The sequence below is a fragment of the Mauremys mutica genome, chromosome 7, assembly GCF_020497125.1.
Source record: "Mauremys mutica isolate MM-2020 ecotype Southern chromosome 7, ASM2049712v1, whole genome shotgun sequence".
NCBI classification, from domain to species: Eukaryota; Metazoa; Chordata; order Testudines; family Geoemydidae; genus Mauremys; species Mauremys mutica.
In genome coordinates, this window is record NC_059078.1 from 32,568,463 (window position 1) to 32,585,965 (window position 17,503).

The 17,503-nt window shown below is 53.5% G+C and overlaps 1 protein-coding gene across 1 annotated transcript in view; it reads right to left on the reverse strand.

Annotated features, from left to right (window-relative positions):
* The window catches only part of NRXN2 (neurexin 2), a 369,827-nt gene that overhangs the window by 310,544 nt on the left and 41,780 nt on the right, over nt 1-17,503 (reverse strand). The gene's annotated exons all lie outside the window — the stretch shown is intronic.

Consider the following 17,503-nt stretch of genomic DNA (forward strand, 5'->3'; position numbering starts at 1 on the left):
TTCTCCCCATGGGGGCCAGCCATTGCAGGGAGCAGCCCTTGCTGGGAGACCAGCACCCCCTGCCCCTAGAAGCCTGACTGTTCCAATGGGTCAGCACCTGCACACCAGGCTCTGTGCCAGCCTCAGATTCTGCTCCCTGCCCCACCGCACACCCTGCTGGGCAAGGGGGAATCTCGGGGAAGGGCAGCAGGGATGATCCAGTGAGTCTGGGGGCTTGAAACAGCCATCGAATGTGGAAGGCCGGGGTGGGGAAATGGGGCACATTGGGGCGAGGGAGAAAGGAGGAGACAGCGACTCTAGGCATGCACATGTGGGTCTACCGCTGCCTGTAGGTCTGCCGGGGGGGTGGGCACGTATCTGTCTGTGGGTCTGCGGGCTGTGTGTATCTGTCTGCGGGCTGTGTGTATCTGTCTGCGGGTCTGCAAGGTGTGCATGCCATGTGTGAATGGGTCAGTTCAGGAGCGGATTTACCATGAAACAAACCGTGCGGTGGCACAGGGCCCAAACGATAGGGTGGTCCCCAAAATGCAGGACAAATATCTGACAACCTGCCCCTGAGTCCTGGCCAGCGGCACAGCAGGGCTCAGGCAGGCAAGCTGTTTGCATGCCATGGCTGGTGGCCCCACGTTGCTCCCGGAAGCAGCTGGCTTCTGGCACATCTCTGTGCGCCCCTTGTGGGGAAGGGGAGGAGGCAGCTCCGCACGCTGCCCCCACCCTGGGCAGTGCACAGAGACCCGCTGCCCTCCTCTCCGCAAGGGGCATATAGAGACGTGCCAGCAGCAGGGCTAAGGCGGCTCCCTGCCCGCTCTCTCTCCCTCCCTCCGCGCTGCTTCACTCCCGGAAGCGGCCAGCATGTCCCTGAGGCCCTGGAGGTGAGCAGAGAGTGTCTCCACGTGCTGCCCCCACCCTGAACGCCAACTCCACAGCGCCCATTGGCTGGGAACTGCGGCCAATGGGAGCTGCAGGGACAGCACCTGCGGGCAGCGGTGCACAGAAATCCCTTGTCCCCCACCGCCTAGGAGATGCTGCCGGAGGGGTGTCTCCACGTGCTGCCCCCACCCTGAGCGCCAACTCCACAGCGCCCATTGGCTGGGAACTGCGGCCAATGGGAGCTGCAGGGACAGCACCTGCTGGCAGCGGTGCACAGAAATCCCTTGTCCCCCACCGCCTAGGAGATGCTGCCGGAGGGGTGTGTGCACCAGTTGCTTTGGGAGCCGCCCCACCTGAGGTAAGCACCGCCCCCTGTCCCCCTCAGGCACCCCAACTCCCTGCCCCAGCCAAGAGCCTGCACCCCACATTCAAACATCCTCCCAGAGCCTGCACCCTCACCCCCCCACACCCCAGCCCCCTACCCCAGCCCAGAGCCCGCACCCAAACTTCCTCCCAGAGCCCACACTCCTCACCCCTCCTCCCACATCCCAACCCCCTGCCCCAGCCCAGAGCCTGCACCCAGCACCCAAACTTCCTCCCAGAATCCACACCCCCCGCACTCCATCCTGCACCCTAACCCCCCGCCCCAATCAAGGTACCTCACTTTATTTTCATTTACTTCCCATTACTTATAATAGAGGAGGAGGAGGAAGAAAAAAAGAATGAAAAACGGGGAGGAGATAAGAGAGAAGGTTCTTTTTTTTGGCTGTGTCCTGAGAGGGGGGGTCCAAAAATGAAGCTGCACACAGGGCCCCACTAACTCTAAATCTGCCACTGGGTCAGTTTGTGGAATGTACGTGGGTGTGTCCGTCTGCCTGTGGGTCTGCGGGGTGTGTCCGTCTGCCTGTGGGTCTGCGGAGTGTGTCTCTGCCTGTGGGTCTGCGGGGTGTGTCTCTGCCTGTGGGTCTGCAGAGCAGGGGTGTATCATCTCTCTGTAGGTCTGAATGGAGGGAGGGAGTGTACCTGTCTGTGGGTCTGCGGGGTATGCATGGCGTGTGTGCATGGGTCGGTTTGTGGGGCGTGCGTGGGTCTGTGGAATGTACGTGGGTCTGTCTGTGGGCCTGCAGGCTGTGTGTGTCTGTCTGTCTGTCTATGGGTCTGCGAAATGCATGCATGTGTCTGTCTGTCTGCGGTGTGACCCCCTGCTGGCTTGGGCAGGAGCCGGGCTCTGGGCTCCCAGACAACCCGTCCCCAACATGGGGTTGGCACATGCCTCACATAGCAGCTGCCAGGCAGCCCATCGGCACAGCACAGCGCTGCACAGGGCAGCATCAGAACAGCAGCACACAGTATGTTCACTAGTGGGTGAGACAGGCAGAACAGTGGCACACATTGCTCACTAATAGTGCTCAAGGGCCCGTGCCCACTGCCCGCCCCATACATGGGGAGGACGTGCAGTCCCCACACTCATGCCCTAGCGAGGCACACTGCTCCCCAGGGAGCCCTCTGGAGCCAACCGAGCAATGACGGACATTGGCCTGAACCTCTCTCAACATGTTCTAGAGCCCCCACCCCAGGGCGGAATCCAACCCCTCTAGTGTGCTCGAGCTCTGGTCTATGCTGCCACCCCAGGGCCAAATCCAACCCCTCTAGTGTGCTCGAGCTCTGTTCTATGCTGCCACCCCAGGGCCAAATCCAACCCCTCTAGTGTGCTCGAGCTCTGGTCTATGCTGCCACCCCAGGGCCAAATCCAACCCCTCTAGTGTGCTCGAGCTCTGTTCTATGCTGCCACCCCAGGGCCAAATCCAACCCCCTCCACTGTGCCCAAGACCTGTGCTAGAGCCCCCACACTAGGGCTGAATCATCCTAAGGGAACCCATTTCAGGGCTGACCCTGACTCATACAAGATTCCCAGGCTACACGTGCTTCAAGTAAATGATGAACCACAGCCCCTCCCCGCAGCTCCCCCCCCCCCCCCACGGTGTTCCCACGCTGTGGGAATTCTCCACCGTGCACAATGATCAGAGCGATGATGCAGCACAAACATGGGCGGGGAGCTTGTGGTTCAGACGCTGGGTTGGGTTGTATCCCAGCTTTGCCACTGTCCCTTCCCCCCCACTCAATGCCTCAGATTCCCCTCCCACCCTTTATCTCTTCAGACTGTAAGCTCTTCAGGGCAGGGACCATCTCTCACTATATGTCTGTACAGTGCCCAAAAGGGGCCCCAATCTCAGCCATGTGGGATCTGTGCAGTGCCTGTCCTGATCTCAGCCGTGCAGGATCTGTGCAGTGCCTGTCCTGATCTCAGCCATGCGGGATCTGTGCAGTGCCTGTCCTGATCTCAGCCATACGGGATCTATACAGTGCCTGTCCTGCTCGGGGTCCTGATCTCAGCCAGGGTCAGGGGTCTGTGCAGCACCCAGACCACCTGGGGCCCTTGGGGGAAGGGGGTCTGTGTGGCCCCTGGCCTGTCGGGGGCCCCAATCTCAGCAGGGTGGGGGTCTGAGAGACACCTCACCCTCCGGAGGCTCCGATCTCAGCAGGGGGATGGGGTGGTCCGTGCAGTACCCAGCCTGCTAGGGGCTCTGATCTCAGCCGGGGCAGGCAGACACTACTGCAGTAAGATGACTCAGGAATTCTGTGTCATTCAGGGAGGCAAATATGGCATTTTGTGCTGAACCCAACCCAGAGGGGGAGGAGGGTTCGATTCCAAGTGAACCCCATCCCCACCTCCCCCCACTTACATGCAAAGGCAGATCCCAGCTTTCCCAGCGGCCTCCCTCCCTTGCACAGACACCCCTTGCTTTCCACACTGGCTCCACTGAGCGAGTTTCACACTCCCTGCCCGCTGCAGGCAGTGGCACAGCTGGTGGGGGGGGAGGACTCCTTAGCACCACCTGGTGGTGCCCAGCTGTTCAGCACAGGGTTCAGGCGGCACAAGCCATGCGGAAAAGCCATCCTCCCGGGGGGCATGCAGGCGGGGATGGGCAAGCTCTCTCCACATCCCGTCTCCTGGCAGCTCTTCACCAGCTGACCTTGGGCTGTCCTTGCAGAGGCAGAGACTGAGCGCGGATGGCTGGGCCCGGAGAGCCTCCCCCAACCCTCCGGAGAGAGACACGCTGGGGGGATCCAGGCCAGGCGGCAGCACAGCTCTGACCAAAGCACCGCAGTCAGCGCTCCCCACATGTGAACAGTGCTAATAGGAGCAGGTGGGGGCCCCGGGGAGAGGACGTCAGGGCCAGTGGCGGGAAAGAAAAGAATTGAAAAAATAGGAAAAAACAAAAAAAAGGGAAGAGAAAGGATGAAAAATGTGAATGAATGAAAGAAAGAACGAGAAAAAGGGCAAAAAGGAGGAGAATAAAAGGATGTAAGAACGAGTAAGAATGGAAAGCAGAAACACAGGAAAAGAAAGGAAAGATGACAGAAGAACGAATAAAAAAGGAAAAGAATGAAAGGATAAAAAGGAGAGAAACAGGGAATGAAAGAATGAGAAAGAATAAAAAAGAACAAATAAATGGAAAAAAGGAGGAAAAGAACAAAAAAGATGGAAAGGGAAACAAAATAATGAAGAAAAGAGGAACGCAAGCATGAGAAAGGAAGGGAAAGACATCAAGAAAAGAATGAATGGAAAAGTGAAAAAAATAAAAATCAACAGGGGTTTGGGCAGGGGGGTCAGCGGGGGAAGTGGGGCAGAGCAGGGAGGTCAGGAACATGAGCTGAGTACAGGGAAAGGGGGACACCTCAAGGACTTGGCACCCTGTCCTAGCCCTGCGGCCCCTTGACTGCCCCTTCGTGGCTGTGACATAATGTGGATCAGGGTAACACGGGCACCTGAGCAGGCTCAGTGATCAGTGAGGGGGAGAGACGACAAACATTCTCCCGTCCAGAATCTGATCCACCCTCTACCATCACCCCCTCTCACACACACCCCAGACCCCGTCCAGACCAGTCACCCTGGGGGCTCCTGACCCTGCACTGTGGGAGGGAATGGGAGGGACAGGCAGGCTGGAACCTCCCCATGCGGTTGGGTCCAGGTGCCAAGCTGGGACAGCCCCTCTAATATAAAGCATGCACTCCCCCTCCAGCCAGCAACCCTGCCGCAGCATGGCCCTTGACCCATACACCCACCAGGGCACTTGCTGTACCCCTAACCCAGTGCTGAGCGGGAGCCAGTTCGCACCAATTCGTGCAAACCAGTTGTTAAATTTAGAGGCCGGTTTAGAACCGGTTGTTAAAGGGGTGGGCTCCTGGGCAAACTCCAGCCCGTGGGACCGTCCTGTCCGGCCCGCCTGAGCTCCCGGCTGGGAGGCCCCCCCCGGCCCCTCCCCTGCCTTCCCCCCTCTTGCAGAGCCTCAGTGTGCAGCACCACCGGTGCCAGTGCTCCGGACCGCTCCTGGGCAGCTCTGCAGCTACTGAGTGGCATGGTAAGGGGGTGGGGCTGCGAGCTCCAGCAGGCCGCGCAGCATCCATACACGCTGCCCTGAGCAGCATGGTAAGGGGGCCAGGCCGGGGCTGGGAGGATGGGCTGGATAAGGGACAGGGAGCGGTTGGAGCGGGTGGAGGTTCTGGGGTGGTGGTCAGGGGATGGGGAATGGCGGGGTTGGGTAGGCATGGGAGTCCTGGGGGTCTGTCGGGTGGTGGTGGATGGGGTCGGGGCAGTCAGGGGACAGGGAGTGTGGTGAGTTGGGTGGGTTCCTGGGTGGCAGTTAAGGTGGGGAGGTCTCAGGAGGGGGTAGTCAGGGGACAAGGAGCCGGGGGAGTTGATGGGTTGGGGGTTCTGAGAGGGGTAGTTGGGGGCAGGACATGGGTGGGGGTTGGATGGGGGGGATGGGCGGGACAGGCTGTTTTGGGAGGCACAAGGGGCTTGTACTCACCGGGCAGCACTCCACGTCTTCGGCAGCACTTTGGTGGCAGGTCCTTCACTCGCTCCAGGTCTTCAGCGGCAGGCCGAAGACCTGGAGCAAGTGAAGGACCCGCCGCCAAAGTGCCGCCAAAGACGCAATAGGGAACCGGTTGTTACGATTTTGGCAGCTCATCACTGTCCTAACCCATGCCTAACACACAGCATGCAGGCATGCCCTGCCACCACACCAGTCCCAACTCATGCCATTCATCCCAAAACACCTCCACACACAGCAGGACTGATATGCCTACACCCTCACACTGCCCTGACACCCTACACTATCAGTACACACACACAAAGAGCATAATTCTACAGGCTTGCAGCCTAACACCGCAACATCCTATCCCACTTGTATACACAGCATACTCCTACACATACAAGCCTATAACTGACACCCTATCCCACTTGTACACACAGAGCATAACCCTACACCTGCACACCAACACCCTATATACTTGTATACACACAGCATAAACTTTCACCCATACAACTTTGTACACAGCACTCTACAGCCCATGTCCATTGTATTCACATATGGTATAAACCTCCCAAACAATCTCAATATTCCTTATATACATATACACCCCAGCATACCCATACAACCTGACATCCCTACACCCTATAATGCTTGTACTCACACACACACCACAATTCTCCCATACAACTTAACACCCCAAAACTCACTGTCTACCACTTGCGTACATACACATATACACAGAGTATAATCCTTCAACTCTACAACCTAACACCCTACTACACACCACTCCTGTACATCTAGCATTTACACACACAAAAAACAGCATATACAGGAAGAATCATGCAATCTAACATCCCACTACCCAACATCCTAAACTACTTGAAAACACATCCGCACACCACAATCCTTTACCCGTACAATAAACATCCCACTACACAACACCCCGGCACCATATCCTCATATTCAAACTCACACACACAGACAATGTAGTCCTTCACTCATACATAATACCTTCTGCACAGAGCCACACAACAAGGTCCTAACACACCACAAGATCATATCCATACTTTTATTCCTTCACACAGCATAATCCCTCACCCATACAACACCTTCTGCACACTGCCAAACACCACAATCCTTCAACCAGACACCCTACACTCCTGGTAGGTCTACCCTTCACCCATACACCCTAGTGCACAACACCCCAACATCATAATCCTCCACCCAGACAACCTAACATCCCAGTACACAGCACCCCTATGACCTCGTCTTCCTACATGTAACATAGCCAAGCAACCCCACACACCCTAGCACGCAGTGTCCTCCCCCAACATCATCTCATTGTACCCAGCAACACCCCCCATTACACCCACCCAAACCTCCTCAGTCACTGAAGAGTAATTAGCAAAACTGTCCCCTGGGCAACCAGCCTAGGCAACAGTCACTGAGGACTCACCACACCGTTGTCCATAGAAACTGGCCTCAGCCAAAGAATTCAGTCGGCACAACCTCCGCAGAAATGATGGACAGTTGCCAAGAGTCAGCCAGCCCAAAACCAACTGTCTCCATAGCAACCAGCGCTAGACAACAGCCGCCAGGAAGCTAGCCAGTGCAATCGTATCCCTGGCAAGCGGCCATAGACGACAGCCAATGAAGATTTGGTTGGCCCAGTTGTCTCCATAGCAAATGGGCAAGAAACACAAACAATCACCAAGCAGTCAATAGTTGTCTCAGTTCTCTCCATGGCAACCAACCTAGACAACTGTCACCCAGGATTCAGAGTGTGTGGGCAGATGTGTGGGTGGATTGTGCAGGGAAGGTGAGGGAGATGTGTGTCTGTGTTTGGCTGAGTGCATTGTGCATAGGTGGGTGGACGAGCGAGTAGCTGGCTGTCTTGAGTGCATCTGCCATGTTTGTGTGTGTTGTGTGAGTAGGTGGGTGTATTGTGTGACAGTTGGGAAGGTGTGTTGTGTGTCCGCGTGATTGTGTCTGTACAGGTGTGTTTGTATGACTGGGGGGGGGGGTGTCTGTGTGTATGTGAGAAAGAAAGTTTGTGTGAGCATGTGAGTGGATGTGTTTCTTGTGTGTGTGTCAGTACATTTCTTGTGCTTCTATAAGTAGTGTGTGTGCGTGTGCGTGTGCGTGAAGTGTTTTGAGAGTGCCTGGTTCTATCTGTGTGTTTAAGAAAGTGTCTCTGTGTGTATATATGAATCTATGAGTGTCGCATGTGAGCGTGTGTCTGTGCTGCGTGATTGTTTCTGTGTTACTGGGTGCCTGCCTGTGTGAACAGTGTGTGACTGCATCATTCGCCATGTGTCTGCACACATGTATGTTTTGTGTGAGTGTTTTTGTGTGTTATGTATCTGAGTGCTATCTGGGTGGGTGTACTGCACATCTGCCTGTGTGTACTGAGAGTGTGTCGTGTGTGCACGCACATGCTGTGAGTTTGCCTGAGTATTGTCTATCTGTGTGTGTTTTTGAGAGAGTGTATCGGGGGGGTGATGTGTCATGAGTAAATGTGTCTGCTTGCATACACACACACACACACACTCTCCCCCACAGACCGCTAGTGACTGGCCAGGGAGCACTCCCCCTCTGCTGGCTGGGGCAACTCACAGACACAGCTTACCCAGCGCGGGATCACAGCCAAGCAGACATAGCCATTTTGGCTAAACAAACATCGCATGGCTGGGATGAGATTGCTCCTCCAAACAGAGCCCAATCTCACCCCACACAAGTCCCCAGTTAACTTAGCGGGAAAAGGAATTTGGCCAAGGTCACCCAGCTGGTCAGTCACAGAAGGAACCCAGAAGTCCTGATTCTCTAACCCAGTAGGCCCCACTCTCCTCTCTGAGCTGGGACAGAACCCAGGAGTCCTGAATCCCAGCCCCCCTGCCCCATTCTAACCACTGGGCCCCCGTGTCTCTCTGCGCAGTGTCACTCTGGCAGTGTGGAATCACTGCGCAGATGAAGAGGCACTTGCAGGATTTTAGGTGTTTTTTAGCATCCCCATATGCCTCCTATGAGGCTGTGATTCCTTGTACCTCTGCCCTGCCCCCCCCCCGCCCCCCGCCAGTCAGACACACACATCACGGCAGCTCCCTCATGGGTGCTGGGTGTGGGTGGCAACAGGGAAACCCCATGGAGCCAGAGACCACCAGGGGGCGCAGGCTTCACAGCGACTGTAGGCCCAGCACATTGCCCACCCCAGCTCCTTGCCTCCCTCCAGCCCCACCACTGCTCTCCTCCATCGCAGGGACTCCCTGCAGCTTCCCCTCCCTCACGCCAGGTACCCCATTCTCCTCCATTGCCAGAGGCTCTGTAACCCTACTTCCCCCCAGTACCAGGCTCCCCATTCTCCCCCGCATGCCATGGGCTGTAGGTACCCCTTCCCCTCTCTCCCATGCCAGGGGCTTTGTGCCCCCCATGCCAGGTCTCCCATTCCCCGCCATGCCAGGAACCCTATTCTCCCTCCATGCCGGGGCTCTGTGCCCCCCCTGCCAGGAGCACTGGTGACAACGGCTGTCCAAGGTGCTGGGAGACACAAAGCCAGGCCCAAGGCAGGTTCTGCTGGACCATGCCAGGGGCTCTGGGGCCCCATCCCACACCCAGGATTCCTGGTGGAACTCTTGCCCATACACAAGCACACATATAACTATGCAGGTGAAGGGCGTGATCTGGCACCGCCACAGTTATCCTGGGCAAACCCTAGCGCTGCCTCAGGCTTTAAACTGATCTCCCTGGGAGGACAGATTATCTCATTGGTGAGGGGTTCTGGCTCCTTCCTCTGAAGCAACTGGGACTGGCCACTGTTGCGGAGACCAGGTTGGATAGGCCCTGGGTGACAGCGGGGGAGGGGAGGAATACCACACTGGATAGGCCCCTGGGTCTGGTAAGGGGTGGCAGGGAGGGTGGGGGAATACCAGGCTGGATGAGCCCCTGGGTATGATCCAGGATGGCAGGGAGGCTGGTGTGATAAATGAAGGGGGGGTAGCTCCCTTTTATGGACACCCAGCCAGCCAGTTAGCTATAAAATCCCTGTTAGTAGCTGTTCTCTACTTGCTTTACCTGTAAAGGGTTAAAAAAGTCCATAGGCAAAAGGAAGGGAGTGGGCACCTGACCAAAAGAGCCAATGGCAGGGCTAGAACTTTTTAAAATTGGGAAAAAACTTTCCCTTTGTCTGTCTGTTGTTGTTCTCCGGGGAGAGGAGACACAGAACAGGAACAGGGCTGAACTATGCTGTAGGAAGCTTTAAACCAGGTATGAAAAACCATCAGGTCATACCTAGAGACTGCTTATTTGAAACCCCCAGACATGTAAGTAGATCAGGGAATGTCTAGGAAGGCACAATTAGGTTTCTCTCTTTTTTTTTCCCCTTATTGGCTTGTGGACTCCTCTGTGCTAACCCCCAAATGCTTTTGTTTTGCTTGTAACCATTAAGCTGGACCTCAAGAAAACCATTATTGATGCTTAATTATATTTGCTCTTTTTAAATCTAGCAATAACCTAAGTTCCAGATGTATTTGCTTTCTTTTTGGTTTGAATAAAATTTACCCTTTTTAAGGACAGGATTGGGCGGGGGGGTTGTGTCCTAAGAGGTTTGTGCATATGTTGTTTAATTAGCTGGTGGCAACAGCTGATTTCCTTTGTTTTTCTTTCTCAGCTCTTCCCCAAAGGGGGGGGCTGAAAGGGCTTGAGGGTACCCCACAGGGATGAGTTCCCACGTGTGCCTTCCTGGGTCCAAAAGGGTTTTTTGCACTTGGGTGGTGGCAGCATCTACCCATCCAAGGTCAGAGAGAAGCTGTGACCTTGGGAGTTTAATACCAGCCTGGAGTGGCCAGCATTCATTTTTTGAATCTTTGTGGGCCCCACCTTCTGCACTCAACCTGCCAGAGTGGGGAATCAGCCTTGGCATGGTGGTAGAGGTGGGATAATCATTATAGACTGCAAAAGTCCGTATTCCTGACCAGCCCTTATACTGGACAGGCAACTTGGCTGTAGGCAAGTTAAAAGAGTTGGCCTTAAAGGGTTGCACCATCACTTGGGTCTCTGGGTTGATGAATTTGGGGTCCACCTGGGACTGGTGGATAGCTGACACCTGTGCTCAAGTATCTCTCCATGCAGTAATCTTCCTCCCGCCCACACTCACAGTTTCCCTTTGCCCTGGGGGTATTTGCAAGGCATCTGGGCCTGAAGGCTCTCATTGGGACCCGGGGTCATGAGTTGCAATCGGCTGGTGCTCTTGGGGCAGTAGGCATTCACATGCCCCAGCTCATTACATTTGAAGCATCATCCAGCTGACTGGGCTGGGGCAAGGTGGGTGATTGGAGAGTAGGATGGTGGGATGAGAAGGCATCTGGGGTCTCCCTGGCTGTGTGGAGGGCTCTTCCTTGCAAGGTGGGGCCTTGGGCTGACACCAATGGTGTGGTGTCTGCTCAGGTTGCCCCTTCTGGCATCCGCACCAACTGCTACTAGCTTTCTTCTTCTCATGCTGCAGGGAGAAGACTTAGCCAACCATGTGAGGCTAACAAAATGGGTGGGGATAGTCACCTGCAGCCAGGCTAAACAGGCCTCCACACCTAACTCCATTCCTGAGCCTCCTACAGGGATCCAGCCAAAGGTGGTGAAACCAGACCCCAGACCAAAGTCTCTGGCAGCAGTTGTAGATCCAGTTCCTGGGACCCAGCCAGAACTAGCCCAAGAATCGGAACTGATGAAGCAGTCAGGACCAGAGCCTGTGCTTGCAACCTCACCAGAGTCAGGGGAGCCAGCACCAAATGGTGCCACAGAGCCTGCACCTGCAGCAGCAGCTCAACCGGCGCAAGATGATCAACCGGAACCTGAAATACAACCCAGTGCACCAGCAGAGAGCGGTTCACAGTTGATGGAGACAGCCCCATCACCTGCATCACTTCCAATGGGACCAAGCCCAAGTCCACAACCCCGCAAGAAACTAATGTCTCTAGCATCAAGGGAGCAGTTCCAGGCAGAACAAAAAGTGGATGAAAACCTTAAGGGAGCTTGGACGGTGGCACGGAGCGACCCACCACCTCTCAGCTATTCCAATATGTCCAGGTTTGTTGTAGAAGGAGGACTCTTGTACAAGAAAATCCTTTCTGGCGGGTACAAGGAGGACTGGCATCCTCAGAGACAGTTGGTAGTTCCAACTAAGTATAGGGAAAAGCTCTTGAGCTTAGCCCACGATCACCCTAGTGGCCATGCTGGGGTGAACAGGACCAAAGACCATTTGGGGAAGTCATTTCACTGGGAGGGAATGGGTAAGGACGTTTCTATCTATGTCCGGTCTTGTGAGGTGTGCCAGAGGGTGGGAAAGCCCCAAGACCAGGTCAAGGCCCCTCTCCAGCCACTCCCCGTAAGTGAGGTTCCATTTCAGCGTGTAGCTATGGATATTCTGGGTCCATTCCCTAAAAAGACACCCAGAGGAAAGCTGTACATACTGACCTTCATGGATTTTGCCACCCAATGGCCGGAAGCAGTAGCTCTAAGCAACACCAGGGATAGAAGCATGAGCCAGGCATTGGCAGACATTTTTGCCAGTGTAGGTTGTCCCTCAGACACCCTTACAGATTCGGGACCTAACTTCCTGGCAGGGACTATGAAACATCTTTGGGAAGCTCATGGGGTAAACCACTTGGTGGCCATCCCTTTCCACCATCAAACAAATGGCCTAGTGGAGAAGTTTAATGGGACTTGGGGGCCATGATACGTAAATTCCTGAATGAGCACTCCAATGATTGGGATTTAGTGTTGCAGCAGTTGCTCTTTGCCTACAGGGCTGTACCACATCCCAGTTTGGGGTTTTCACCCTTTGAACTCGTTTATGGCCACGAAGTTAAGGGGCCATTACAGTTGGTGAAGCAGCAATGGGAGGGAGTTACATCTTCTCCAGGAACTAACATTTTGGACTTTGTAACCAACCTGCAAAACACCCTTAAGGACTCTCTAGCCCTTGCTCGAGAAAACCTACAGGATGCTCAACAAGAGCAAAGGGCCTGGTATGATAAACATGCCAGAGAGCGGTTCCTTCAAAGTAGGTGACCAAGTCATGGTCCTGAAAGCGCTCCAGACCAATAAGATGGAAGCGTCGTGGGAGGGGCCATTTATGGTCCAAGAGCACCTGGGAGCTGTTAATTACCTCATAGCGTTCCCAGACCCTACCCTAAAACCTGAAGTATACCATGTTAATTCTCTAAAGCCCTTTTATTCCTGAGAAATCAAGGTTCTCCAGTTTACAGCCCAGGAAAGAGATGACGCTGAATGGCCTGAAGGAGTCTACTATGAAGGAAAAAGCAATGGTGGCATAGAAGAGATGAGCCTTTCCATCACCCTTGGGCGTAATTAGTGAGAGCAAATCCAGAAGCTGTGCACCAGCTTTGTGCCAATGTTTACAGCCACCCCCGGATGGACAGAACGGGCATACCACTCCATTGACACAGGTGATGCTCGCCCAATTAGGGCCCAACCCTACCAGATGGCTCCTCAAGCCAAAACCACAATAGCAAGGGAGATCAAGGACATGTTACAGATGGGTGTAATCCGCCCCTCTGAGAGTGCATGGGCCTCTCCAGTGGTTCTGGTTCCCAAACCAGATGGGGAAATCCGCTTTTGTGTGGACTACTGTAAACTAAATGCTGTAACTCACCCAGAAAACTATCCAATGCCACGCACAGATGAGCTATTGGAGAAACTGGGATGTGCCCAGTTCATCTCCACCTTAGACTTAACCAAGGGATACTGGTAAGTACCACTAGATGACCCCGCCATGGAAAGGTCAGCCTTCATCACCCATGTAGGGCTGTATGAATTTAATGTGCTCCCTTTGGGACTGTGAAATGCACCTGCCACCTACCAGAGACTGGCAGATAACCTTCTGGCTGGACTTGGGGAATTTGCAGTAGCCTACTTTGATGATGTGGCTATATTCTCAGATTCATGGGCAGAACACCCCCAAGCTGTCTTCCAGCGCATAAGGGAGGCAGGATTAACTGGTAAGGCCGGAAAATGTCAAATAGGCCTAAACAGGGTAACGTACCTTGGATATCAGGTGGGTCAAGGAACTATCAGCTCCCTACAGGCTAAGGTAAATGCTATCCAAAATTGGCCTGTCCCTAAGTCAAAGAAGCAGGTCCAATCCTTCTTGGGCTTGGCCAAGAATTACCGACGATTTGTACCACACTACAGCCAAATGGCCACCCCACTGACAGACCTGACCAGGAAAAAAACAACCAAATGCAGTTCAGTGGACTAAGAAGTTCAGTGGACTAAGAAGCCTTTAACCAGCTTAAGGCGATCCTTACGTCTGACCCTGTACTGAGGGCCCTGGACTTCAACCAACCGTTCGTCGTAACCACAGATGCTTCCAAGTGTGGTGTAGGAGCAGTTTTAATGCAGAAAGGACCAGATCAACAATTCCATCCTGTCGTGTTTCTCAGCAAAAAACTTTCTGAGAAGTAAAGTCACTGCTCAGTCTCAGAAAAAGAATGATACACCATTGTGTATGCTCTGGAGAAGCTACGCCCATACATTTGGGGATGCCATTTCCACCTGCAGACTAACTGTGCTGCACTGAAGTGGCTTCACACAGTCAAAAAAGACTAACAAAAAACTTCTTTGGTGGAGTCTAGCTCTTCAAGACTTTGATTTTAAAATATAACACATTTCAGGAGCCTCTAACAAAGTGGCTGATGCACTCTCCTGGGAAGGTTTCCCAGAATCAGCCGGGTAAAAATGTCCCTGTATTCTAAGTCATGGTAGTCCTCGAAATGTGAAAAATACTGTTTAGTTCTTCATGTAATTAGTAGTAAAATTAGAGGTGCACGTATCTTATTATCTCTGTTTCCTAAACCTCCAGGAAGAAATCCCTGCTGGTGCAGACCCGACCTGAACCAGGCTGGCCAGCACCGTCTGTGATTTGGGGGGGGGGGGGCGTGATAAATGAAGTGGGGGGGGCTCACTTTTATGGACACCCAGCCAGCTATAAAATCCCTGTTACTAGCTGTTCTCTACTTGCTTTACCTGTAAAGGGTTAAAAAGCCCATAGGCAAAAGGAAGGGAGTGGGCACCTGACCAAAAGAGCCAATGGCAGGGCTAGAACTTTTTTAAATTGGGAAAAAACTTTCCCTTTGTCTGTCTGTCTGTTGTTCTCCGGGGAGAGGAGACACAGAACAGGAACAGGGCTGAACTATGCTGTAGGAAGCTTTAAACCAGGTATGAAAAACCATCAGATCATACCTAGAGACTGCTTATTTGAAACCCCCAGACATGTAAGTAGATCAGGGAATGTCTAGGAAGACACAATTAGGGTTCTCTCTTTTTTTTTCCCCTTATTGGCTTGTGGACTCCTCTGTGCTAACCCCCAAATGCTTTTGTTTTGCTTGTAACCATTAAGCTGGACCTCAAGAAAACCATTATTGATACTTAATTATATTTGCTCTTTTTAAATCTAGCAATAACCTAAGTTCCAGATGTATTTGCTTTCTTTTTGGTTTGAATAAAATTTACCTTTTTTAAGAACAGGATTGGGGGGGGGGGGTTGTGTCCTAAGAGGTTTGTGCATGTTGTTTAATTAGCGGGTGGCAACAGCTGATTTCCTTTGTTTTTCTTTCTCAGCTCTTCCCCAAAGGGGGGGCTGAAAGGGCTTGAGGGTATCCCACAGGGATGAATTCCCACGTGTGCCTTCCTGGGTCCAAAGGGTTTTTTTGCACTTGGGTGGTGGCAGCATCTACCCATCCAAGGTCAGAGAGAAGCTGTGACCTTGGGAGTTTAATACCAGCCTGGAGTGTCAAGTATTAATTTTTCAAAACTTTGCGGGCCCCCACCTTCTGCACTCAGCCTGCCAGAGTGGGGAATCAGCCTTGACAGGTGGGGTGATACCAGGCTGGGCAGGCGTCAGGTCCGATTGAGGGTGCCAAGAGGGGGAGTGGAGGAAGACGATGCTGGGTGGGCTTATGGATCTGATCCAGTCTGTTCCTAAGCTCCTGTCTCCCTTCTCTGTCCAATCCTCACTATGTATCCCTCCAGCACCCCGCCCCAGCCAAATGCACCCCAGCTCTGTGATCTCTGCTCTCACCAGTGTAAACCCTCTTTTGCCATTTCTGGGGAGACAGCAGATTACAGTGGCAGGGCACTGGACTGGGAGTCAGGACTCCTGGGTTGTATCCCCAGCTCTGCCCAACCTCGGACAAGTCTCTTCCCGCTCGATGCCTCAGTTTACCCATCACCACCTTTTGTCTATTTCGCCTGTGAGCTCTTTGGGGCGTGGCCTGTCAGTGTGTATCTGCGCCGCGTGACGGGGACCCCACTCTCGGTCACAGGGAAGGGGGTTTCTACCAACTGGCACAAGAAGAGCACAAATGCGTGGGGGGACAGCGTGTACAAACATGCCCGGCACAGTGCACAGCCCTGTTGGGTAGTTTGTTCCCAAGCAGCCTGATAACACTGATGCCACAATTTGATGTCCCCATGAAATGCAGCCATTTGACCTTAGTCACCTGCTCGCTCCCCCGTTAGAATGCACCCACCCCAACGGTGCTGCCAGCTGGGCCAGCTGAGCACCAGTTCACCCCTCTCTAAACAGCAACTGGCCACTGCATTCCCAAAGCAGATACTGACTTCGGGCATGCTGGCCCATTTCACACATTCACAGCGACCTCCAGGGGCACTCGAGCTTAGGGAAGGAGGAGGGACTTGGGACATCTGGGTTCAATTCCTACCTGTCATCACCCTGTGCCTCAGTTTCCCCTCTGTAAAACAGGGGATAATCATCCTTCCTTCATCTACTGAGAAAACAAACTGCCCAGGGCAGGGGCTGACCCTAGAGCTGCACTGAGCATAAGCACCCCGTGCACTGGTGCAAAACCCTCTGAGCACATCACAGTCACTGAGCACTGGTGACAACAGCTGGCCAAGGTGCTGGGAGACACAAAGCCAGGCCCAAGGCGGGTCCTGCTGGACCACTTAAAAACACAGTAGCCACCCACACAAACTCACTGGCCACGTAGCACGAATGTGACTTGAGTTCAGGGCTCAGGCAGGAAGTGTTCATGGACACTTTATTTTTTAAATAACATGTTTTACTGAAGGAATGAGAAATCCTCTCGGAAAAATGTTCTTCCCTTTAACATTTTCTGATTTCTGGTTGAAAAACTGAAAATGAGGTGGGAAAAAAATCAGTTGAGGACCAAAATGTTTATTTGAAAACTGATTTTTGGAGGGAAGACGGGTGGGTTTTCATTAAAAAGAAATCACAGGAAATTGCATGGGCAATAAAAGGATTTTTTCAAAATTTCCCACCAAAAAATAGGAGTTTCTTTGTGCCGATCTGTCTGACTCACTCGGCTTTCAAGAAAGATGGACAACACACAGGCCAGCCTGGTACCCGTGAACCTGCCAGATCTCACAATAGCACTAAAAGTCTCCCAACTGAGTTCAGGGCCCCCGTCAAGTCAGATGCTGCACGGACCCACCCCACACTGAGCTCGGGGCCCCCGTCAGGGAGGCACTGCACTGACCCACCCTGCCCCCACACTGAGGTCAGGGCCCCGGTCAGGCCAGATGCTGCCCAGACACACACAGTCAGATTATTCCCTGAATTTTACAGATTAGGGAACTGCGGCACAGAGAGGGAAGTGACTTGCCCCAGGACACCCAGTAGGCCAGGAGCCGAACTTCATTGGGCTAAGCTGGTAAAGTGTCCTCCCCAAGCCAATACAACCCAGTTCCTGACCACCAAC